Raw genomic sequence first — 26,355 nt, 5'->3', positions numbered from 1 at the left:
TGGATGAGCTGAGCCATCTGAGAGATGTGCTATAAATCATAGGCAGTTATGATACTTTAAAAGTGACTCACAGGTGCATGCACAGCATATCCATCCACCGGTTGCAAGAACAGAGGAGCAGTGAAATAATGTTTATTTGCTAGTGAAGTGAGCCACATCAGAGTAAAAACCATTAGTGGGACATGATGTGAATCATAAATAATCTTACTTTCATTTCACTCCACTAACACGAGCCGTATATTTTCCATACTGGATTTGTTTATTATGCATTTCTGACCATTATTAATATTGAAAATCACTCGTTCCAGGGGTTTCCCAACCCAAAAACCCGGTCTTCCCATCCAAAACACTAGTTTTCCTCCTAAATTCTGGTTCCCCTTAAAACCCCAGTTCCCCCCTAAACTCGGCTCCTCCCTAAATCCCAGTTTCCCCCTTAACCCCAGTCCCTCCCCCCTTAATACCAGTCCCTCCCCCCAAAGAAAACCTGTTTCTACCTGAGGTACCCCATAATTGTTATTGTATGGCGGGGTGATGTGGGAAAAGTCATGGGCTGGTGGTTTACCATAATATTCATGTTCAGAAAAGGATAACGAGTATGAAAAATATATGGTTCATATAGGCCTACAGTATTTGGCTAGAAATTAAAGTATCATATATTTGCCTTTTAATCATATGACACTCAACTATTAAAAATAGATAGAATACATTTTTTTCCCTTCCTAATGTTCAAATAAACTATATGGGAGGTAAAATATTACTAATGATGTGCAATATTTTTAATTTGAGAATTTTGGTAGCTTGAGCGATTGTGTGCACCGAATTGTCTCAGGTTGGTTTATTCTACAGATATAATAGCATATTAGATCCTTGAAAAAAGTAGAATAGGCATGACACCTTTTAGGTAGGCCTAAACCACCCAGTAAGGCTTAAGTAAACATGTCAACACTCAGGTTATGGAGGGCCCGGTTGGAAACTCGGGATTTTAGGATAGGGTTGAGCACATATTGAATGTAATGCCCTAATTGGGAAAAGGGAGACAATCCTAAATTTTGTCATAATCTATACATAAAAAAATCCTCGCTCATTGTGTAATATTGCAAATATAATCTACCATATATATGGATACATAGAGAACAATAGGGATGTTTTACCCTAGGCACCAGGTCCTAATCTAGCTAGCCTGAACTCCTCTCCCACCAACGAGACCCAAGAAAATGCAAATAAAATCAAGTTAGGGCAATGCATCCCGACATTCCTTCCGTAATCTAGCGTACAAGGTTATACACTACAACCGAAATCATAATCAAGACATAAAGTTTAAGGCAACCACAATGCGGCCTATGATATAAAGCCAAAGATGTGGCTGGTTCATATGTTTAAACAAGAATTACTGCCTTTCCCTACCTTACCACTTCTCAATATTACAGGAATCTTTACTAAGCTTAACCTAGGATGTGGGATTCTTACCTAGCAAGACATAGGATACCAACCCCATCCTTAATGTGACTTACAGTGCTGTAGATACTTAAATTGAGGTTATATCCCAAGTTTACCTAAAATTCTGTAGATTAAATCAAATTATGGAGGTACTGTATATCTTAATTTAACCTATTGCACAACACATTCCTGTTTAAAACTCAACTCAAACAGTCATAAAACATTTACTGTACCTTTATATTTCATTGTAATATAAAGAATTATTCAACTTGGCTTATCAAAATTTTATCTAAGGCACAACTAACAAAAATTCACAACAAAACACTTGGCTACTATGTGAAAGTTAAATATCTTGTCAGAACTGGATTTGCTTATAAGTGCAGTGATGCCTCAGGATACGAAAGTAATCCGTTCAGGATACGAAAGTAATCCGTTTAGGATACGGTTTCGTATCCTGATTTTTTCGTATCCTGAGTCGCGTTTTACATTTAAATAGCCTAATCCGTTCCAAGCCTTACGAAAAGACACCTTTTCTTCCATAAACACGCTAAACTGTAGTAATAAACTTGCAATGCAGCCATTTCTATCATTCAATAATTAACCCAACCGTTAAAAACAGCCTAATCCATTCCGGAAACCACTATGAGATTATTCAATAATGTAGTTATAGCCTAGTTATCACCCCCCAAGCCCTAAGAAAACGGTCCGTTTTCTTTCCTACTGTATAAAAGTTACCGTACTGTATGTAAAGCATTTAAATCAGTGAAGGTGTATTGTTACCTGTACGCACACCTAAATTAAGGATTGATACCCTGAAAAAAAGGTTACAGTTAATTAGTGTAACAAAAAAGTTGAAACTTACCTTTTGATTGAGACGATGTCCGATAGTGAAGTCGCGGCAGAGGAGGATGGCATAAGGCAGAAAACATAACAAGTGACAGACTACGTACAGTAATTTACACACTTAACACATTAACACTTAAACTTTACGAAATAAAAAAATGGCAGAAATAATCAACACTTAACATTACGTATGGAAAACTATAAAATGAAAGAAAAAATTACTTTAACACTTAACGGTAACATAAAACTTAAAATTGAATTTTTTTTTTTGCTTTTTTATAACTTTACGTTTTTCATATTTTCTAAATCTCTTTTACTTCTTCATCACTTACTTTTTTCTGTTTCTTTTCTTAACTTTCACCTTCTAATTCTTCATCACTTCCTCTTTTCTGTTTCTTTTCTTCACTTTCACCTTCGTCTTGGCCTACTAATACCGCTGGCCTCTTTAATAAGAAACTGCATTGAAGCTTGTTTCTGCCTACTTTTCAACACATTTCTAAAATGCGTTAGGCAAACGTCATTGCAGTGTTGAAGCGCACGGTTGGTATAAACTTTTTCTGGATGTTCCTTTTCGACGTAGTCTGCCATTTTATGGAAACATGCGAGAATTTCCTTAATGTCTGCCGTTTTCAAAGGTGTAACATCCTCCTCATCACCGCTAGAGAACTGCTCTTGAACAACACTCACTTGCATCGTCTCCAACTCCTTCAGGTCGTCCGTCGTCAACTCTTCGTGGTGCTCCTCGATAAGTTCATCTATATCCTCGGCGCTAACTTCCAGCCCCATGGACGTACCAAGATGTACGATGTCATCCACCTCAGACTGCTGAATGGGTTCTGGATCGTCAACGATCTCGGCTTCGCCTCCAGGCTTCCCGAACCCCTCGAAGTCTCGTGCAGAGACAGCATCAGGCCACAGCTTCCTCCAAGATGAGTTCAGGGTATGCCTCGAAACTTCCTGCCAAGCGAGATCGATGAGTTTGAGGCATATCACGATATTAAAGTGATCATTCCAGAATTCACCCAGAGTGAGGTTTGTACTCTCTGTGACTTGGAAACATCTCTGGAAGAGATGCTTCGTGTACAATTTTTTGAAATTAGAAATAACTTGCTGGTCCATGGGCTGGAGGAGAGGGGTGGTGTTAGGCCGTAGATATAGGACCTTTATGAAGGAATACTCGGCCAGAAGATATTCCTCGAGGCCAGGAGGGTGAGCTGGAGCATTGTCCAACACCAGCAGACATTTCATAGGGAGGCGGTTTTCTTCCAAATATTTTCGGACAGTCGGACCGAAGCAGACATTCACCCAATCAATGAAAAGTTGCCTCGTTACCCAGGCTTTAGCATTCGCCCTCCACATCAAGGGAAGGTTCTCCTTGATGACTCTGTGGGCTTTGAAGGCTCGGGGATTTTCTGAATGGTACACCAGCAGGGGCTTTATCTTGCAGTCCCCACTGGCGTTTGCACAAAAAGCAAGGGTAAGCCTGTCCTTCATAGGCTTATGTCCGAGTAGCCTCTTCTCCACCGTGATGAACGTCCGACGAGGCATTTTCTTCCAAAAAAAGTCCAGTTTTGTCGCAATTGAAAACTTGCTGCGAACTGTAGCCTTCCTGCAGAGTCAACTCGTGGAACGTTTTAACAAAGGCTTCGGTGGCCTTCGGGTCAGAGCTGGCTGCCTCCCCATGCCGTACCACTGAATGAATGCCAGTCCTTTTCTTGAATTTCTCGAACCACCCCTGAGAAGCCTTGAACTCTGGGGGTTCCTGCTGGGATGTTCCTTCTCCTGCCCCTTCTTCGGCCTGAGAACGCACGAGATCACCGAAAATGGCGGAGGCCTTCTGGCAAATTGTAGTCTCAGTGATGGTGTCTCCGGAGATCTCTTTGTCTTTGATCCACACAAGAAGCAGCCTCTCCATCTCGTCATGCACGTGGTTTCTCTTATTGGAGAAAATAGTGACGCCCTTAGAAGGTGCCTTCTGCTTCAGGATGATGCCTATCGTAGATGGATTTCGGCCATACTCCTTGTCGATCGCACTTAAACGCATGCCAGACTCGTACTTTTTTACGATTTCAAATTTCGTCTCCATCGAGAGCATCGTCTTCTTTCCTTCGGCAACATTCTTGGGACCCATGGCTACAGTAATACGTAATATAATACACTACGTATGTTATATACAGTACTATGTATAGTAAACACTAATACAGTACAGTGCACAGTAACGAATGTTTAATAACGATAACACATGGCGTACGAATGTACTGTATATCAACACTACGTCAAACAAGCGAAAGCACACAATGTCTGTTAACGATACCATGGTCGGAACGAAAAGAGAGAGAGAGAGAGATGAACGCCCGTGCGTAAGCAAGCTGGGATAGTTGCCGACCAATAGGAAAGCAGGATCTTATGGCGTCAGCTAGCATCTGAGTAGGGAGATAACCAATGGGTGAGCGGGAGGCTGTAAGTGAGTCTACCCAAGTTCAAAGTTTGGCAGCGCGCACTTTTTAAAATTACTCTCGGCGAAGAGTTGGGATCTCGTAAGGTTTTCGTTTCCTGAAATTTTATTCGTATACTGGGGCATAAAAATCTTCGAATCACTTTTCGTATCCTGAATTTTTCGTAAGCAGAAACTTTCGTATCCAGAGGTATCACTGTCGTAGATTTCTTACCGTTTAGGCATATTTTATTCAAACTTAAAGGCAAGGGAATAATAACCTAAGTACTGTATAAAGAGAGACAAATGTGTATGGAACTTGTTAATATATAGTACTTAATTTCTAGAGAAACTGGAATTTGCTACAAGAAATGGCCGAGTATTAGCTATTTTACATTGCTCACTTCAAGGGATGCTTTTCTGGTCCTATATAGCAGGGTAACCCTACTCTCTACAAGACCTCCACAGTCATTTTATCATGTTCGTTCAAAAGCATGGACATTTTTCTCTGTATGACTAATGGGGGGCAGGGATCTGATAAGTTACATAATGCTCGATTAGAACGTGAACAACATTTTATTGCCAAAGTCCATTGTTTACTTTTAAGACACTGATTGGGGGTTACTGCACATATGTTGATGGCATTTACTTTTAGCAGCTTTGGTTTTTGTTGACATAATTATTAGCTGATTTTTAAAATGAATTTATACCTTCCAAATATTTATGCATAAGTTCCAGTTCTTGTTTTACAAGAGCCATTTTTTTTTTTTGTCCCATGTTTCAGTTCCATCATGACTATCGTTGGAAGATTTCTCCCACTCTGGAATTTAATCTATTCCAAAATTTTTGTGATTCAATTGATTTTGGTCATTGATTGTTTAGATTATCCGGTTCAGTTTTAGCTATTGTTGCTCATGTGATAGTAAAAATGTATGATATTTCTAGCAAAACTGGTATTCGCTATAAAAAATGGATTGGTGTAGCTACTTTGGCATTTTTCTCCATGGTTAATGGGGGCTGGGACATATTATCGATTAAAATGTTAACACTATTTCTGAGTACATCTATTGTTTACCTTTGGGAAGCTTTGTGTTTTTGGAATGAGGTATTCACCAGCTGATTATTCTTTTTTTTTTAACAATTAACAGCTTGCAAGTATTTACGCACAAGTTCCCTGTTGTACTTTCACACCAAGTAACGCAGAGACTCTTGTGCCCTTGATAAAACGTTTTATCAATGTAGGCAGCGCAATCCACAGTGATTCCTGGGAACGCTATAAACATTTTGCCACTGAGTGGTATGTGCAACTCAATGTTGATCATTCAGCACATTTAGTGGATCCACAGTCAGGTGTACATACAGGCGAGATGTTAAAAGTTACATTCTCCATGGTGAAATGCAAAAGGAATATTTTAATCAATATTTATCTGGTTATATCTTTATCCACCAAGTAAATTCATTATAATACATATTCTTAAACCTTTGGTTTCATTTTTTTATGAACTCTCATACTAATATATGTTTATTTCCCTAGCACAAGAGGTTCGAACATTTACATCAATTCCTACTCCAAGCTGCCAGATTGTACCTTCATCCATCTATGAGAGGGGACCCCCAGTGCTCTCAGCATCTATAGAGGTCCCTAAAGCTTCGACCTGCAAAACGTATGGTAAGGAATATTGTAAATAAGGCCTACTTATAATTCTTTAATAGTGGCTCATGCGGATGGCGTTCGTAACACATCCATGTAACATTTGCCAAGACAGAGGAGCAATGAGATTGCTAATTTATGAGGAAAGCAAGCCATGACAGAGCAGAGACCATTTGAGGGGCGTGATATACATTATCGATAATCATAATGCAATAGTAACCCACATGAATGGTGTGCACAGCACTTCCATATACCGCTTGCTAGAACAGAGGAACAGTGAGGTAATGTTTATTTGTGAGCTAAGCTAGTTACGGCTAAAACCATTTGAGGGATGTGATGTGAATCATAGGTAATTATAATAACTTAGTTTCACACCACTTATACTAACCATATATATTTCTGATTATCTTGTGTTTAATATACATTTTTCACCATTAGTATTGCTGCAAATCACTCGTTTTTAGTGTTCCACTACTCAGTGTCACGCCTTCTCAATGGGGTCCCACATAATTGTTGTTATATGGGGGTAGGGGTAGGAAAATTCATGAACAGGTGTCTTGCCCCAATATTCATGGTTGGATAAATGGATGGTTTTAGATTGCCCAGGGCTTCTCTCCAAGTGGAGGCTCTTAGACTAGATGTTATAGTCCCCAAAGGTGGTTTGATCCTCACCAGTGTTGCCAGGCCTTGTAAGTAGTAATCAGCTCAAGGAGTACAGTCTGTTTATAGTCAGGCTCAGCTTAGAGAGCAAGACTGCAAAGGAGGTCCCTGGCAAGGCTGAAGACCTATGTGATTGATATTTTGTATTTGTACTGTGCCCTATTTATTTTTTGAAATGAGAATAAGGGATAGACAAGCTTTTCATGTATTTTTAGCTATAAAAAACACCAACTGGAGCCAAAAGGAAGCAGAAGTTTAGGACTGAGCCTCTGTACCAACTGATACCTGCAGGAGGAGGTAAAAGTTTATAGTAGCAAGACCTAATTAGTAGTAGAGACTGTGTAAATAGGAAGGTTTTTGAGTATGAGGATAGAGTTTTAGGGTGAGACAAAAGATAGGTGATCAAGTTTAGACCAAGTGAGAAGGGCCCAAAGAGGTTCGAAAGGATACTGATAAAATGAGGAGATGGCAGCAAAGTCTGGCCTCCCTGAGAGGGAGGTAGGTAGGAGCATATAGGAGTTTATATCAGTGAGACCCAGTGAGTGGGAGGGACTTGGTGAGGAGTTACTCATATGAAAGTAAAAAAATATCTACCAGTATATAGCAATAGGTGCTCATGTGAAAGTAAAAATATCCCGCCGTATATACCTATTGTTGCTCAGGTGAATGTAAACAGTATCCCCCAGTATATAGCTACTTGTTACTCATGTGAAAGTAAAGAATATCCCACAGTATATAGCTATTTGTTGCTCATGTAAGAGTAAAAAATGTCCCCCAGTATATAGCTATTTGTTGTTCATGTGAAAGAAAAAAATTATCCCCCAGTATATAGCTATTTGTGCTCATGTGAAAGTAAAAAATATCTACCAGTATATAACTATAGTTGCTCATGTGAAAGTAAAAATTTATCCGCCAGTATATAGCTATTGTTACTCATGTGAAAGTAAAAAATATCCCCCAGTTTTTGGCTATTTGTTGTTCATGTGAATGTAGAAATATCCCTTACTATATAGCTATTGTTGCTCATGTGAAAGTAAAAAATATCTAGTTTATAGTTATTGTTACTCATGTGAAAGTAAAAATATCCCCCAGTATATAGATATTGTTGCTCATGTGAATGTAAAAAATATCCCGCAGTGTATAGCTATTTGTTGCTCATATGAAAGTAAAAAAATATACCCTTGTATATAGCTATTTATTGCTCAAGTGAAAGTAAATATTATCTCCCAATATATAGCTATTGGTGCTCATGGGAAAGTAAAAAATATCCCCCAGTCTATAACTCTCCTAATTCTTGTATGTAGATTTGTGTTGTACGTCAAGGTAAATGAACTCTATAATCATGAGAATTCCACAAAAACCTATAACTCAGCTTCTTGTTGTAGCAAGATTGCATTTTGATAGCAAGGGGAGTTTAATTGCCTTTGTGCGCTCAAGTAGACAAGGCTCTCGTACCTGAGAGAGTGATAGCTTACTTACTTTACTTTACTTTGATGGCTGCTTTTCCGGTCCTATACAGCAGGGGAACCCCACTCTCTACAGGACCTCCACTGTCGTTTTACCTTGTTCGTTCAGAGTATTTAACGTTTCATATTGCGTATTGTTCATTTACTGTTAAATCGTCACTGTTGTATGACTTTTGAAATAAGAAAGTCTTCAGTTTCCTCTTAAAAGCCTTAATGTCTTCAATCATTTGAATGTTTCATGGGAGCTTATTATATAGTCTCGGGGCCGCATATTTATAGGCTTTGGAGCCTAAAGTAGACATAAATCTAGGTTCCAAGAGTTTGAAACCATCTGTAACTATTCTTGTGTCGACACGATTTGTTGGCCTCACAATATGTAGCAGTTCTCTTAAGTATTTTGGACACCCGGTTCTGATAACTTGGTGGGTTATTGTACATATTTTAAATTCAATTTCTTGGCTTAATTGCAGCCAGTGTAAATTGATAAGTATAGGGGTGATTCTTTCTCTAGGTGGGACACCTTTTATCAGTCTTGCTCCTCTGTTTATTATGTTTTGTAATTTCTCAAGTTGCAGTTTTGGTAAAATGTAATAGATAGTTGCAGTAGTCAATCCTGGTAATAACACAGTTTATCACAAGTTTCTTCACAGAATTTTCGTCCAGGTACTTTTTTATAAACGCAATATTTCTTAGATGATAACCAGCAGTTTGTTCTTAAACTTGATAAAAACCCTCATTCTTTACTATAGGAGATATTCTAGCACGAGGTGGAAAATATGGCATAAATAACTAAACAAGGTCGTTAACGACCGGGTAGGTAGTTACCCACCTGTTAGCGGTAGCTGCTGTTTACCTTCAATCGAATTCTATCCGTCGCAGTGGTAACACTGCTGCTCTTGCTTTTGTTTGATTGGCAGACTAGCCTTTCTTTTTGGTGTTTTTGATTAATCCTTTTTTTTCTTTTTTCTTTGTTAGATGTGATGTCCTCAATTGTGAGGAAGTGCTCCAGGCACCTTTGTGTCACCGCTGGAGGTGGATCCTCTTTCCCTATGCCCTGGGTACAGAGGTCATAGGTGTTCTGAAGGTTCCCCCTGCCAAGTATGTAGAGTGGTCGTCTTCTCAGTGAGAGAAGTTCGAGAGGGGTAGAATAGGAAGTCCTAGAAGGACTCATTACTTCCAGGTTCGCCGTCGAAAGGTAAGGAGTCTTGGGCCTCCTCTTCGGCCTCTCATTCTCTCCCTTCAGACTATTCCTTGCCTCCCTCCTCCGGGGGGAAGTCAAGGAAAAGTGTCACCATTGATTTAACCCCCATTCTTCTTGGTCAGGCAGATCCCATTGCCTCTCCTAATGGGGCAATGTTTTACGCCACCGGGAATGTCTCTGTTACTGCTTCCATTCCAGATCATGTACGAGCAGTATGGCCTTCCCTTGGACTTCCTGGGTCTCCTTCAGAGGAAGTTTGGAACCAGTTCCTCGCGGGCAAGGTTATGCCTCGGATCCCTTCTGTTTTGGAACCCTTGGGAGTTCCGGACATCGCCTATCTCCTGTCAACTCAGGCGGCGCCCCCTGAAGTTTCAGTGGGTGTAGTAATTTCAGCTCCTCCTGCACCTACTTCTCACACCGTTTGCGCTTCTACAATACACAGCGTCGCAAGCACAAACATCGCAGTACCTCCTCCTCCTCCTCGTCATCGCCCTCTTCGGAGGTCAGGAGAGAGAGAGAGAGAGAGAGAGAAGAAGAAAAGGAGAGCTCGCACACCTTCATCTAGACGTTCTCGCCCAAGAGACAGGCGATATAGGAAGAGACATCATCGCTCTCGCTCTTCCTCGTCTTCTGTCTCTCCACGAGATGTTTACCTTGAGACTATAAGCACTCTTGAAACAAACCTAAGAAGAGCGCTCCCTCTCTTCATCGTTCTGCTTCGCTGTCATCTTCCTCTCGCGAGGGATCATCTAAGAAGCTTTGGTTTCCGGTTGCGCTATCCCTTTGTTGTCTCGCAACACAAGTTGCTGAACGTGTATTTAGTCACGTTGACACTTCAGTGTCTCGTGACAGGGAAACTTCTGTTTCTAAACATTTAAACTTAACCGCTGGTTATATAACAATAGCTTTATTCTTCTGTCTGGCAGAAATTCAAAACTCGCAGCAATCGCATAGATATGCCAGGTAAACACCAACGCCACCACGGAGCTAGGTCAAACTATTCCTTCTAGTATCAGATTTTCTTCTGCCACCATACTTGCAACAGAGAAAGAAATTTACTCGTGTTTAACCTGGATTTTAGCAGCATATTGGTGATGTACTCTTGTTACGTGTTTTAGCATTCACTTATTAGGTTTTTGTTTGATATTTTATCGCTATCTTATAGCTTAGAAGGTAGGATTAAAAATTTCCAGCCTATTTTTAACGACGAAAGCATTATGGCGATAGGTAAACATCTCGCCTCATCAATGACGTCACAGTCATATGACGTAAGCTTGAGCATGACTTGCATTTTCTTTCTTTTGCTACAAAGAATGATAAGTTAATACTATCTTACAAAATATTTAGTTATATAAAATAAAAGGATTATGTTATTTCAAGAATATTTTTGTCCTTTTGGTATGCTTTCTTTGCATAATCTTCAATCTGTTTAAAAGATTATCTAGCGTTCATTTTTATTTATGCTACGCGGTCCTCAGTCTATCGTTACAGTATTACTCTTTGTATGGATATTTATGAAAAGTAAATTTTTCTTTAAAAACTTAAGTTTTTAAGTTATATTAGATAAAAGGAATTTGTCATTTTCCAATTATATAGGTCCTTTTAGTATTTTTTCTTTAGCTAATCTGTTTACAAAGATTAAAAAAAATTAGCGTTCAGTTAATTTTTATATGACATAGTATTCATGACAATCGATATAGCCTCGCGATTCTTTGTATCGTTGTTTACTTGTTCGTTTTTGGAATACTACATTTTTTCGTATAATATTTATAAATGTTCCACCTGTTTATTCGTCTTTTATTGGAACCCCTTGATGATAAGCGTTGGTTTAAATATATAGATATATTCTTTATTCCTATATATATCCATTTAATATGTTAATATTTTATATAAAATATTTTGTTACATTTTATATGGGATTCAGTGACTATTGCATTCCCATTCAAGCCCTTGAAGTCAGAATAGTAAGATCTCCCTCTACGGGCGTGTATACTTTTGGTTTTATACCAAAGAGTTTAAAATGCAAATTTTTAGTGCTAAATTAGTGCAGTGAATTTTATTCGATACAATGGAGTGTGCATCTGTTCGTACCTGTCGTTATCCTAGCCTTAGACCTCTTTCAAGCTCCCGGACCCATGGGAGAAGTAAAGTCGAGCGGCGAAGGGAAGTGAGAGGTGTAGCCTGGCGCCTACCGTCTTGTAAGACCCGAGCAGAAGTCCCCTCGAGCGTTTTCTGTTGACAATCCCCAGAACGCTCTCCCTCGCCGTAGGTAAGGCGAGGTAAAAGTGTTTTCTAACGTTAAGTGATGGCGCGCATCGGGCGCAAAGCTGAAAATAAGGAATTAGAATCATTCTTGACAGGTAATGAGCATTCAAATGTTCTTACCTCTCAAAAAGAGCTGAACTTGATGGCGCGTGCCAAGCAGCTGAGCATGATGGCGCTCGGCAGGTGGCTGAGCACGGCGCCTCGCACCAAGCTGAACGTGACACTTCGCGCTAAGCTGAGCATGACGCCTTGCGCCAAGATGAGCGTGACGACAACAAAGCGTTCAGCAAGGTTAGCTACTAATGCTGCTGTAAGAGTTTGACATGATGTTTGTAACTTAATGCAACTTCTTGGTTTCTCTTGTCCGATGATCTACCGTTCTAGACGCGATTGGCATAGTTCCGAGCGTCTGAATCACAAGTGTTTTTTAATAGCAAGCGTTATTGTTCTGAAAATCACGTGGCGCCGAGCGTCAGTAGAACTTGATGTCTACGTGGCCATGAGCGTCTAGCGTTGGAACATTGTTACGCCAGGCGCTATATTGAGAAATAAATATTAACTAGAAAGATCTTATGTTCTCAGACGAAGGCATGCTTTAACTAATTCTTGGTTGGGAGAGCGAGAATTAAACCTCTAAAGCATTAAGGTCAGAATTCAGAACCTTAAGGAGTTGACTCCTAGGAAACAAGACATCTCTACCTAGGTTAGAGAATTGTAGGAGGAAGGGAGTGACTCAGAAACTCAAGTTTTTTCTGAAGTTTCAATTTTATTTTGGACCTACTGCTCCTCGTTCCGCCTTCAGAGTTTTTCGCTAAGGAAGACGTCAAAAGAGTCTCTGTTTATTATTTTATTATTATTACTAGCCAAGCTACAACCCTAGTTGGAAAAGCTAGATGCTATAGGCCTAAGGGCTCCAATAGGGAAAGATAGCTCAGTGAGGAAAGGAAATAAGGAAATAGATAAATGATGAGAATAAATTAACAATAAATCATTCTGAGAAAAGTAACAAAGTCAAAAAGACAGTGCTGATAGGGCAGTGCTATAGGGCGTCCTCAATGCAGCATAAAAAACCTAACTGCAGATGTTGGTGCAGCAGCACTTTCAGCTGTAACAGCAGGAAGTGCATTAGGGCTTTTGTAAGAGAAGGCAGTGCCCCTTTTTTGCTGTATACGTCCTGTCAGGATGTCAGAAGTTGGCAAAGCTTTAGTTCAGGCGGATTAGGATCTTGTTCCTGAGTCTGGTGTTATGGTACAGGCACCGCCGCTTCCGCCAGACTGTTTTCCGTCTGCTGAAATGCAGAGCGTTATGTAAGTGATGAGGAAGGCGAGTTCGCGAACAAAGTTTTCTACACCGGTGTCACCTAATGTTGATCCTAATTGGACTATGCTGCTGGCATGAAGCAATAGCTCTCATCTGTTATGCAGTCTTATCAGCCTGCTGTTAGCAAAGCGATGGTTCGTCGTGATTCTTATCAGGATGCGTTGTCGCACAGGCAACCTACCAGCAAGCTAAATGTTGAACAGCGTGATAAGGCTTCTATATCCCATTGAGAGTGTGCTTCTCTTGATACCAGACATCAAACGGCCAAGCGTGTCATCGAACGATTACCTTCCAAGTGCGGCAACAATCGCTAGGCAGCTAAGCGCAGCATTGGGCGTCAAGCTGAACGTGACGTCAAGCAACAAGCTCGTGACGTCGAACGTAAAACAAACAGTGCCGTCCAATGTTAGTCGCATACTGTTCAAGCTACGTCCAGAGGTCAAAAGTTCTCTATGGAGACTCATAAGGCTATGCTTGCAGCAGTAAGGAAGGTCCACTGAATGATCTCTTTAGATCTTAAAGATGCTTACTTTTACTTCCCCATCCATCCGAACTTCAAGCTACCGGAAAGTTCGTGTATTGGAGGAAGTTGTCCAGTTTTGAGTTCTTTGTTTCGGGCTAAGCACCACCCCTCAAATAGAGGGTGCGTCTGTGAGGACATATCGTTGTTTCTTATCCTTAACCTTAGACCTCTTCCAAGGATTGTCGATTTGAAACTTCTTCCAGCTTCCTTTTCCCGGAGAGAAAAATTGTCGAACGATAAAGGAAACGAGAGGCTTTAGCTCCCGAGTTGTCGCCTACTCGAGCATACCTTTTGACACCTCACAGGTCTCTCACCTTCATCATAGGAAAGGTGAGGTGAAAGCGTCGTCTTCAGATGACTCAGCACCCAGACGAGGCTGACATCAACTTCCAGACTTCTAAAGAGGAAGATGGACACGGTCAATCATCGTCTTTTCTTAACATCGCAAGCTTCTGGTTGTAGTCTTTCGAACAGTTCTGAGCATTTTTTTCTTTCTACCAAAGAAAAACTCTCCTACCAAACATCCTTTTAGGATGTCAGCAACTGTCAAATAACGTCCAACTCTCTCAATTGCAGGACAGTTGTCTGAGCCTAGAATGGCTTCAGTTCATGCTCCTTCTCCACCATCAAACTGGTTATCGTCTTCTGGACGCTCTGCGTGTTTTTTAAACGGTGTAGAAAGAGAGCTTGTGGTAGACATGACTTCTCCTGTACCACAACGGTTTGACCCTATTTTTATTACGTTATTAGATTTGCAACAGAAGCTCTCCTCGCTCATGCTAGTTTGTCGGCCTGCATACTGTACAAGAGTAGCAGACCTGGATCTTGAGTGTCAGGTAACTTCAGTCCTGTTGGCTCTCAAGGGGTTCGAGAAGCTAGTACTAAACAAAGTAATACAAATCAATGCAGACAATACCACAGCTTTGGCCTACATAGCGAAACAAAGAGGAACGCATTCGAGGCCGGTTTACGAGATAGCAAGAACTCTTCTCGTTTGGGCACATCAAAGAAAGGTATCCCTGTTGACAAGATTCATTCAAGGGGAAAAGAATGTGAGGGCAGACAGCCTCAGCAGGAGGAATCAAGTTCTCCCCAAAAAGTGGACACTGCATCTAGATGTATGCAAGAAACTTTGCGGATTTGGGGCCGCCCTCTCATAGATCTATTCGCGACCTCATAAACCAAAAGACTAGAGAATTATTGCTCCCCAGTTCCGGATCTCGAAGCGTCACACATAGACGCGTTCTTGATGGACTGGTCACACCTAGACCTGTACGCTTTCCCTCCATTCAAAGTGCTGTACAAAGTACTATAAAAGTTTGTCTCTCACGAGGGAACCAGATTGACGTTAATAGCCCCCTTTTGGCCGTCAAGAGGTTGGTTCACAGAGGTACTGGAATGGATGGTGGATGTTCCAAGAAGCTTGCCATTGAGAATAGATTTTCTCAGACAACCCCACTTGGCAAGAAGCCATCTAAATCTCCAAGCTCTACGTCTGACTGCCTTCAGACTATCGAAAAACTTGCAAGATCTAGAGGATTTTCGAAGGAAGCAGCCAAGGCTATTGCTAGAGCAAGAAGAACTTCTTCTATCAGGGTGTACCAATCCATGTGCGAAGTTTTTAGAGCATGGTGTAAAGCTAACTCAGTTTCTTCATCCAGTACCTCTATAGCTCAAATTGCCGATTTCTTTTTAGAGCTTAGAAGGAGGCACAATTTCTCCTCCTCAACCATTAAAGGGTACAGGAGTATGTTAGCAACGTTCTTCAGGCATAGACATTTAGACCTCTCGAATAACAAGGACCTTCAAGATCTCCTTAGATCCTTTGAAACCTCTAAGAAACATCAACAGGATTCACCAGCCTGGAATTTAGACGTGGTTTTAAAATTTCTTATGAGTGACAGATTCGAACCTTTGAACTCTGTTTCTTTTAAAGATCTGACTTTAAAGACTTTTATTTTTAGTAAGCTTAGCAACCGCTAAAAGGGTCAGTGAAGTTCATGCTTTTAGCAAAAACATTGACTTTAGAAACGGCAAAGCTATATGCTTCCTGCAGCTTGAATTTCTAGCCAAGAACGAACGTCCTTCTCACCCATGGCCAAAATCTTTCGAAATTGCTAACCTCTCTGATTTGGTGGGTGAGGAGCTGGAGAAGGTTCTTTGTCCTGTTAGAGAACTAAGGTTCTATTTAGACAGGACTGAAGGTTTAAGAGGCAATTCAGAAGCTCTTTGGTGTGCAGTCAAAAAGCCTGCTTTACCTATGTCTAAAAACGCCTTATCATATTTCATAAGACTTTCGATTAAAGAAGCTCACACACTGGTGAGGCAGACCTTAAGCTCCTGAAAGTTAAGACTCATGAAGCTAGAGCTGTGGCATCTTCTGTAGCTTTTAAACAAAATGGTTCTCTGCAAAGTATAATGGATACAACGTTTTGGAGAAGTGAATCTCTATTTGCATCACATTATTTAAAACGTGTCCAGAGTCTTTATGAGGACTGCTACACTTTGGGTCCATTCGTAGCAGCGAATGCAGTAGTAGGTGAAGGATCTACCACTACACTCCCTTAATCCCTAGTACCCTTTTCCCTTCTTGGAACTTGTATATATTGTTATGATTGGAGGAAATTGTTAGACAATCTTCCGCAATCTTTGACTTAGTCAAGTAGTTATTTGTTCCTTGAGAGTGCCCGGAACAAGGGTATTAGTTGAGGTCCTGTCAGCATATAGGTTATTCACCGTTTGACAGCTCCTAGAGTTCTTCAGCCCCCTGGGTGAATCGCTGATTCTCAAAGGAGAGCAGACTTAATAATGCAGAGAATCATTGAAGTCAGCTTCATTAATAGGTACGAACCCTTAAGCTAGTTTTGTTTTTAACAATTAAGTGAAATTCCATTAATGTTGCTGTCTCTAACCCGCCACCAAGGGTGTCAATCAGCTATTGTTATATAACCAGCGGGTAAGTTTAAATGTTTAAAAATGATATTTTCATAATAAAATAAATTTTTGAACATACTTACCTGCTGGTTATATAACTTAAAATCCCGCCCTCCTCCCCTCTAGAGACCTATGGGCATGGAAAATCTGAGACTAGAAGGAATAGTTCAACCTAGCTCCGTTGTGGCGTTGGTGTTTACCTGGCATATCTATGCGATTGCTGCGAGTTTTGAATTTCTGCCGGACAGAAGAATAAAGGTATTGTTATATAACCAACGGGTAAGTATGTTCAAAAATTTATTTTATCATGAAAATATCATATTTCCCTTTGCTCTGGCCCTTCGGGGTCTCGCAACACGATCTCTAGAGGCACAAACGATCACGCTGAACCTTCTGGTTCTCGTAAAACAAGTCACCAAGAGTTTTACTCTTATGACAAGAGAGTCTTCGGACTCTTGTCGCGTGGAGTGTTCGCGCGTGCGCAACCAACACTACGACCGTGACCATCAAGAGTTTTACTCTTATGACAGAGAGTCTACCGACTCTTGTCACGCAAAGTGTTCGCGAGTGTGCAATTAGCGCTACGCACGCAAATCTCCGGTCATACACTCATGGGGTCAATCTCCTCACTCGAGTGTTTCAGACAGGACAACCTCCCCAGTTCCTTTGCTCCCTAATGAGTTAGGGAATACGAGTCTCACGAAAACCTCGGAAGAAGATGCAGGGGTTTGATCCTTCTTCTCTTCGGTTGAGAGCAAAGGGAAAAGGGGAAACGTGTTAGAGAAGCTAAAAAGAAAGCACAACCAGGTAGCAGCGACGTAGAATACAAGGCCGATGGCTTTGGCTGCTCTGTTTATTATCCTGCGCTTCACGTGGCAGCTCGTGAGCTGCCCATGTTACGAGGTAGCACTCATTGTCAACCTTCAACTTGAACAACTTGTTGTTGGGAAGCACAGTTTGCTGCCTGGAGGTTCACCTCCAGGGGTTGGAGAACCTCCCCTTACAAGGGAGTGTTAACCTTCCCCGGAATTGGGCTGTCCCCCTTTCTGAGGGAGAGCTTCCCCACTACAGGAATTCAGCAACCTTCCCTGTTTCGTGAAGTTGTGGACAGCTCGACGAGTTTTGCCTCTGCTATCTCGTCCCCGAAGACTGTGCTTCCTCCCCTTGAGCTGGGAAAAAGCAAGTCTAAGGCTTGTTCCTCATTCGAGGGAAAGTTCTCCCTCGTTCGCGAGAGAGACTATTATGCCTACGCTTTTTTCCATAGAGCAGGGAGAAAGCTTATCTCAGGTGATGTCCTCCTTCGGGAGGACTTCTCTCTCGTTCGCAAGAGGGAGATTATTATGCCTACGTTTTTTTCCATAGAGCTGGGAGAAAGCTTGTCTTAGGCGATGTCCTCCTTTGGGAGGACCTCTCTCGTTCGCGAGAGAGATTATTACACCTATAGTTTTTTCCATAGGGCTGGGAGAAAGCTTGTCTTAGGCGATGTCCTCCTTCGGGAGGACTTCTCCCTCGTTCGTGAGAGAGAAATTATTACACTTACGCTTTTTCCCGTAGAGTGGGGAGAAAGCTGTCTTAGGTGATGCCTCCTTCGGAAGAACTTTTCTCTCGTTCACGAGACCCTCTTAATGAGAGAATGCCTTGATGAAGTCATTAAGCTTCAGCACGGCATTTAATTCCCGTGCTGAAACTTGGTGACGGGCAAGAGGGCTCTCGAACTTGGGGAAATTGCTCCCCCAGTTCGAATCTAAATTTCTCTCTTTTACCTTTTTCTTTTTCTCAATACTACTTCAACCTTATCCTAATTTCACAAACTTTCTTTAGTCTTGCTTTCCAAACTCTATGAGAAAAATTTCCCTCATTATATGTGTGTATATATTATGTACATATATATTTATTTATTTTTTTTTTTTCTTTTCTCCTATGGCTTGGATGTTTTCACATCCATTGTAGCCCCGGCGGGGATGTTCATACATCCTTTATTGCTGCCTGCTTTGATGAGTGGGAGGAGGTATCGCGGTTGGGAGGTGTTTGCATTCAAAGCTATATATGAGAGTATTGGATGATTTCAGCCATCCCGAAGATGGTTTGGACCTTTTTGGCGTAACTATTCTCAAGTGTTGGGTCTTCGGAATCCAGGGGGATCCAATGCTTGGGGTAGGACTCTCGGCTTTTGGCCGGAAGCCCGTCATTATAGATATGGGGAGGATGATTCCATAATTTCTTGGTCTCAGTCCTAACAGGCGGGTTCAGCTTACACCTGTGCCTCTATATCTGTTTTGATGCTATCCTTCGGGTAGGGTATGGAGTGGACCATCTGGGAAGTATACTCTCATTGTGCCGATAGTAGAGAGTGCAAATTTCCTTTCCGACGCGTGATGGCCTAACATTCTCGAGCAGGTACATCAAACTAACTCTTTTCCCTCTCTTTACTATTATGGATTCTTTAAGGAACGAACCCCCATCCCCTGGATACGCTGACTCTCCCCCGGCACTGTTGACGACCTCTGCTAATGTGATAAGGGATAGCTCTGTTGATGACCTCGGAACGGGAAAGGACCATTCTACTGATATTTCTAAATCGAGTAATTTGGGTAACACGAGGAAACTTCGAATCCTCCATGTTACACAAATTTCAATAGAAACAAATTATGATGATCTATGTAAAGCATTTGAATGCTATGGATGCATAAAAGAAATAAGGATGAAACTTGAAGCTGAAACTTGGGATTCATGGATATCTTATAGTAGTTATGACGAAGCATTTAGTGCAATAAGTAATTTGAATAATATTAAAATTAATAACTTGAATGTCGCGGCTGCTCTCTGCGATAAGGTACCAAAAGATTTAGATGTGTACAGGCCTGCCGATTGGTTGGAAAAAGGCACAGATTTAGTCATGCCCTCCCAGAGAAATCCAAAACCACCGATGTGGCTTATAGCTGAATCAAAGGGGGTTACAGGGAATTATTTTAAAATATGCAAATTGATTCAGAAAAAAGTAGGAACTATTGCACCAGGCGATATATCTCGTTTCGGAAAAAATAGTTTCCTTATCCATGCCAAATCCAGTACACAGTCGGTAATATTGTCCAATATGAAAATAAATAATGATGACATTAAGTTAGATGTCAAACCCCACCTAAATTTTAGCTACGGAAGGGGCGTAGTTTTTAACAGAGACCTATATGATTTTACAGAGGAGGAGATACTGGCCATGTGTCCATTAAATGTTTGGAAAGTTCATAAAGTCCCAGGTACATCAATGATAATCCTTACGTTCCAGGATGCTGATGTACCTTTTCATATTATTATCGAGAACGAAAGGATTAAAGTAAGACCCTTCAAGCAGAAGCCATTGCAATGCTTTAATTGTTTTAAATTTGGGCACCCGTCCAAAGTTTGCAAAAATGAGAAGATGTGTGGTATTTGCTCCAAATCTTACCATGGAGAGTGTGCACTTGGAGCCAGGTGTTTAAATTGCAGCTCGAATCACAAATCCACAGACAAGATTTGCGAGCTATATAAGTTGGAGGAAGCTGCCCTCAACAAATCAAACTTAGAACACATAAGTGTGACCCATGCCAAAAGATTATTAAATAAATCAAATACATATGCTAAGGCATTAAAATCAAACCAACCTAGCACTGCCAATAGCTCCAAAAAAAGTATACTATCTGACAAAATGTCAAATAACGAGGTAACCTTATCACCTCCTGAGGCTTTACCACGGTGTATTAACACTAGGTCATTGCCCATTGCTGTACAGCCTTCAGCCGCCATTACAAAAAGTAATACAAACCTCTCTCAGGCCATGTCCTTGCCTGATCTGATGGAGGTTCCACTTAAGACTAACTTACCTGATGCACCTGTTGTGGGAAAGGTGCAAAAACCTCGAATCCCACCATCTATTAATCGCAAAAGAGAGAGACCTCCATCTCTCTCTCCACCCTCCATTAGAAACGTTAAGGTTATGACATCAAATAAATTTGATGTTTTGTCTGTTGATGTTTCTAATGAACCAGAAGATGGACTGAATAAATCAGAAATTCAAGTTGAGGTCCACCATCCACCTCAACAAATAGATAAAAAGAATACAAAGAAAATCACCAACGTTAAACCCAACATAACAAGACCACCTCTGAAGAAACCTACTGGTAATAATGTTACATTAAAAACTGCTAATGGGAAGACCTCATCCAAGATGTCTTCCAGAAATAATCCATAGTTTTCTCCTCCATTTTGCAATGGAACTGTCAGGGTTTGAGGGTGAAATATGAAGAACTTAAGCTCCTAATTCATGAGCATTCCCCCATAATTGTATGTCTACAGGAAAGTATGCTTGATTCTAACACTCCTAGTCCTCGAGAGTATGTTAGCTATAGAACACCATATAATCAACAAGCAGGGAGCCATGGCGGAAGTCTCATGTACATTCGTCGAGATGTTCCCCAAATACCCATGTCTATACGTACAACCCTGCAGGCAGTTGTTGTACAAATTGATATAGGGAGAAAATATACAATATGCTCTCTGTACTTACCTCCAAATGATAATATTTTATATGATGATTTAGCAGAGGTCATTCAACAACTCCCTCAACCTTTTCTCTTACTGGGAGATATGAATGGTAGACATCCTTTATGGGGTGATGTTTTGGCCAACACAAGGGGCAATATTATCTCATCAATTGTGGAGAATGAGGATGTGGGACTCCTTAATACAGGAGAGCCCACACACTTCCATGTTCAGACAGGTACTTTGTCATGCGTTGACCTTTCAATTGCAAGCTCTAACTGCCTTCTTGATTTTGATTGGAGGACATTAGATGATTGGCATACTAGTGATCATGCACCAATCATTATAAACACCAACAAGGGTCCGCCTTTGCAAAGATCGCCACGTTGGAATCTAGACAAGGCAGACTGGGTTAAATTTTGTGAGCTAAGTGAAATCGAAGGGAGAGCAGAACAGTTTGAAAGTGTTGATGATGCCATAGACCTACTGAATGGAACTCTTCATACAGCAGGAGTCAATTCAATTCCCAAAACAACAGGGTTATTCAAACGACGACCAGTCCCGTGGTGGTCTTCAGAACTAACTGCACTCCACAGAGCCACAAGAAGATCTCTAACACGATTGCGTAGACGCAGAACTGATGAGAATTTAATAATGTACAAGAAATGTAGAGCACAGTTCCGTCGTGCCATGAAAGAAGCAAGGCGCCAGTCATGGATGTCTTTTGTTTCCTCTATTAACAGTAGAACACCACCATCTTCTGTGTGGAGGAAAGTAAAAAAGATAGCTGGCAAATTCACCCCCAACCCACCACCAGTGTTGAAGGTGAATGGCCAGTATGTAACTGAAGCAAATGAAGTTAGCAATGCCCTGGCTAATCATTTTTCAAATGTATCCAGCAAGTATGAAGGAGCCCCTGGTCACCAGTATAGGAGCACTGAAGAAAAGAAAATTTTAAATTTTGCAACAAGAAGGGAAGAGTCGTATAATTCTCCTTTCACTGAAAGAGAATTTGATTCCGCACTTGCTCATTGCAACGATACAGCCCCTGGACCCGATGGAATTCCATATGCAATGATTAAACATGTACATTTTAATACAAAGCTATTTATTTTAAGCATTATTAATAGAATATGGCATGATCATAGCTACCCAAGTGTTTGGGAACTAGCCATTATTTTAGCCTTTTTAAAACCCGGTAAAGACAAGTTTTTAGCAGCAAACTATCGTCCTATTGCATTGACATCTTGTTTATGTAAAATCATGGAGAAGATGGTCAATGCAAGGCTGATATGGTACCTTGAAAAGAAAGGTATTTTATCACCGATTCAATGTGGATTCCGAAAAATGCACTCAACGACTGATGTGTTGATACGACTTGAGTCATCTATTTGTGAAGCCTTTGCTTCCAAACAGCACCATGTTACAGTATTTTTTGACCTTGAAAAGGCATATGATACCACATGGAGATATGGTATTCTTAAAACCATTCATGAATTGGGATTGAGAGGAGAGCTGCCACTATTTATTCAGGCATTTCTTTCACGTAGAGTTTTTCAAGTGAGAGTGGGGGAAACTCTATCAGAGAGTAAGTGCCAGGAAGAAGGAGTTCCTCAGGGTAGTGTGCTGAGTGTAACCCTTTTTGCACTAGCAATTAATGGGATATCCTCAGCCATTCCCCAGGATGTTCTCTCAACATTATTTGTGGATGATCTCTCAATATCATTTGCTGGCACTAGAATGGCAATGGTTGAGAGAAAAATCCAACTCTCTATTGATAAAATTATCCAGTGGGCTGACATGAATGGATTTAAGTTCTCGACAAGTAAAACTACCATTGTCCATTTTTGTCGTATCCGGGGAGTACATCCAGACCCGGATATATACATTAAAGGTCAACGGATACCATGTGTATCGGAAACCAAATTTTTAGGTTTGATATTTGACTGTAGACTTACATGGGTTTCTCACCTAAAAGCGCTAAAAGCTAAATGTGTTGAAGCTCTGAATATCTTAAAAGTATTGTCCCATACATCATGGGGGGCAGACCGCAATACTATTTTAAAATTATACAAGGCCTTGATTTTTTCCAAAATTAGTTATGGTTGTGAGGTATATTCTTCAGCCACCCCAAGCCGGTTAAAAATATTAGACTCGATACATCATGCAGGTATTAGATTATCTACTGGAGCTTTTAAAACCTCGCCTATCCCAAGTCTCCTTGTTGATGCTGGAGAGTTACCTCTAGACCTTTACCGAATGTCTTCCATTCTTCGGTATTGGTTTAGATTGCAAAGACTCCCTAGCTCTCTAGCCTTTCAGACTGCAAGCCTTGTAAGACACGCATCATACTTTGAGTTGCACCCAAAATCTCCTCAACCTTATGGCTTTCGGGTGAAACGATTTTTAAGTAGTCTGGATATAATTAGAAATAAGGTACTTCCATTCAAGGTATCATCAACACCTCCATGGAAATTACCTGACATATCATTTTGTAAATACTTTATTGGAGTTAAGAAGAATATGACTGACTTAGAATCCAGGTCTCTTTTTATGGAACATGTCGAAGAACATAGGGGATCGACTTTTATATATACTGATAGCTCCAAATCTGATGCTGGCGTTGGATTTGGAGTACATAGTAATGATTTTAATTGTAGAGGTGCACTTCCTCTAACAGCTTCCATATTTACTGCCGAACTGTATGGCATATTAACCGCTATTGAGAAAATAGCTTTGGAAAAGGAGGGTAATTTTACAGTTTTTAGTAATGCAAGGAGTGTTCTTCAAGCTTTAGAAGTTTTTAATTCTAGTAACCCTCTAGTTTTAAAGATTTTAGAATGGCTTTTTATTATTGGACGGAAAGGTATAACTGTTCGATTTTGTTGGGTTCCAGCACATGTACAGTAGGGTCCCGAATTACACGTGTTCTAATTACGCGATTCCTCAATTACGCGATCAATAGTTTTAAAAAATTAAATTTCCTGTATCTTAGAGGCTGTTCAAAGTTCGCGAGTCAAGCACTACAAAATGTATCAAATCTATTGTCTTTTTAAGTATATTGGTAGCCCTAAATACGGTGATTTATAATAAATGTTACAAAACAATATCAACATTACATTTCATTAACATAATTTCATAATGAATAGCCTATTTAAGGATAAAATTCCACATCAACAATGAAATCAACTGTTAACTGTGCGAGTCCAGCTGACAAAATGTAAACAGAAATGTGGTTACGTTCTCGGCAATCTTTATCTTTCTCCAACCTTACGATAATTGTAATGGTAGTGTTAATGATGGTATATTAAAGCATTATTTTTGTTTAGTACAGAATATTTAAAAGCCTTATTTTTCCCTCTGGGCGTTCAAGGTTTTCACGAGTAGACTGGGTTCGTTTATCGGCAGTGAATAGCCTAAACTTCGGTAACGAGTCGTCAATATTTTGTCATATTTTAAACAGTATACATTTGATTTGCAAACATTAATCAAATGTATACTGTTTAAAATATGACAAAATATTGACGACTCGTTACCGAAGTTTAGGCTATTCACTGCCGATAAACGATAACAAACCCTTTAATGCAAACTAACTGTATCCTTTGATATTCCTCTATATTTATCACGAATTCCTTCTATACCTCCTCAGACACTCTTATTTCAAATATCTAAATTATTCTTATCACAACTAACACCATCTAGTCATTTTCATTCCATTATATCTATTATTCCTCTGGATCTTATTCCCTTTCCTTATTCTGTTTATTCGATGGGATTCGTTTTTCCCTTTACCGTCTTTCAGAATCTATTTTTAGCCACTGGCAACCAAATCCCCCCTTCCCCCGTCTCCTACCGTCTCCCCTGCGAGTCCACCCAGCCTATCTCATCACTCCTCCCCCCTTCATCCTCCCCTGTTCTAGGTCTGTAACCTTCTGCGTCATAATCTCTCTCTCTCTCTCTCTCTCTCTCTCTCTCTCTCTCTCTCTCTCTCTCTCTCTCTCTCTCTCTCTCTCTCTCTCTCTCTCGTTATACAATACGTACAAATAGATGAAGAAACCAAAATCGGTTTTCTTGAAGTGTCAATTAAATACATAACGAAAAAAGTATACCGTGTATACATCCATTTCAATCATAGCTTAAAATACGGTAACCGATTTCGTCCGCAAACCACTATTTTTTAGGAAACACCATTCTATTCCAGAAAATTTTTACTCTAAATGTCAATTGCGCTATAATAAAACATGTACTTATGTTGTTAAATTTCGGGTGTGTTTTAAAAATCGAGTATTGCTAACTTATTTTTGTTTTACTTTTGGCTGTGATCACATCAGCTGATGTCTAGCTTCCGCGCGAATACAATAACAAAGAATTGTTTACACCATTTCTTAACTTATTCAAACCATCTATACAGTTAATATTACATAAACACCAATGTGTTATAACCTATCATATTTATTGTTTAGTACTTTAAAACCATCTCTCTCTCTCTCTGTCACATCGAACGTTATAGCGGTAACCTAATTGTTCGATGACTTTAAAAATAGGCCTAGTACTTTCTTCTTTTACCTATTTTTGCATATGGATCCATGATTGAGGTGGGTACAAGTTGACTTATAACTGAAGTTAGGAAAAGTATTTTGGATATGGAAAGGACAATTATCTTTCGTAACAGTTTAGAATTATCGTAAGTTATCACTCTGTCATTAGCGGCAGTTTGCTATTGTGGATTAAACGCATAAGGAAAAAAAAAATTCCAGCTTTGCTACGAATTTAGGAATTTATATGGATACGGTAAGTAAAATATTTGTAATAACATAATGTTTACTAAATGTTTGTAATATCATTAGTTATGACTTAGATCATGTGTGTTTAATGCATTCGTTTGTTTATTATGATCGAAGATGGAGCGTAAACAAATGGAAGGTTTCCGTTTCAGGCGGCATCATAAAGAAAAACATTTTATAAATGGCATTCATTTCATTTATTTGAAAGTTCTAATAAAAATTAATTAGAACATTGGTTATAACAAATTCAACATATAATCTATACTTGGTAAAATTGCTGTCAATTCAAAAACACAGATGTATAAATGCGTCTGTTTCTTCG

At 40.1% G+C, this 26,355-nt stretch overlaps 1 long non-coding RNA gene across 1 annotated transcript in view; it reads left to right on the top strand.

Moving 5' to 3' along the window:
• The window catches only part of LOC137650669 (uncharacterized), a 54,740-nt gene that overhangs the window by 15,773 nt on the left and 12,612 nt on the right, over positions 1–26,355 (top strand). The window contains exon 2 of the long non-coding RNA XR_011046036.1: positions 6,249–6,383. This is a non-coding gene — a long non-coding RNA (uncharacterized lncRNA). The remainder of the gene's footprint in view (positions 1–6,248; positions 6,384–26,355) is intronic.

This window comes from Palaemon carinicauda, chromosome 12 (genome assembly GCF_036898095.1).
Source record: "Palaemon carinicauda isolate YSFRI2023 chromosome 12, ASM3689809v2, whole genome shotgun sequence".
Classification (NCBI taxonomy): domain Eukaryota; kingdom Metazoa; phylum Arthropoda; class Malacostraca; order Decapoda; family Palaemonidae; genus Palaemon; species Palaemon carinicauda.
The sequence above is the reverse complement of the archived record's forward strand: the minus strand, read 5'-3'. Positions and strand labels throughout refer to the sequence as shown.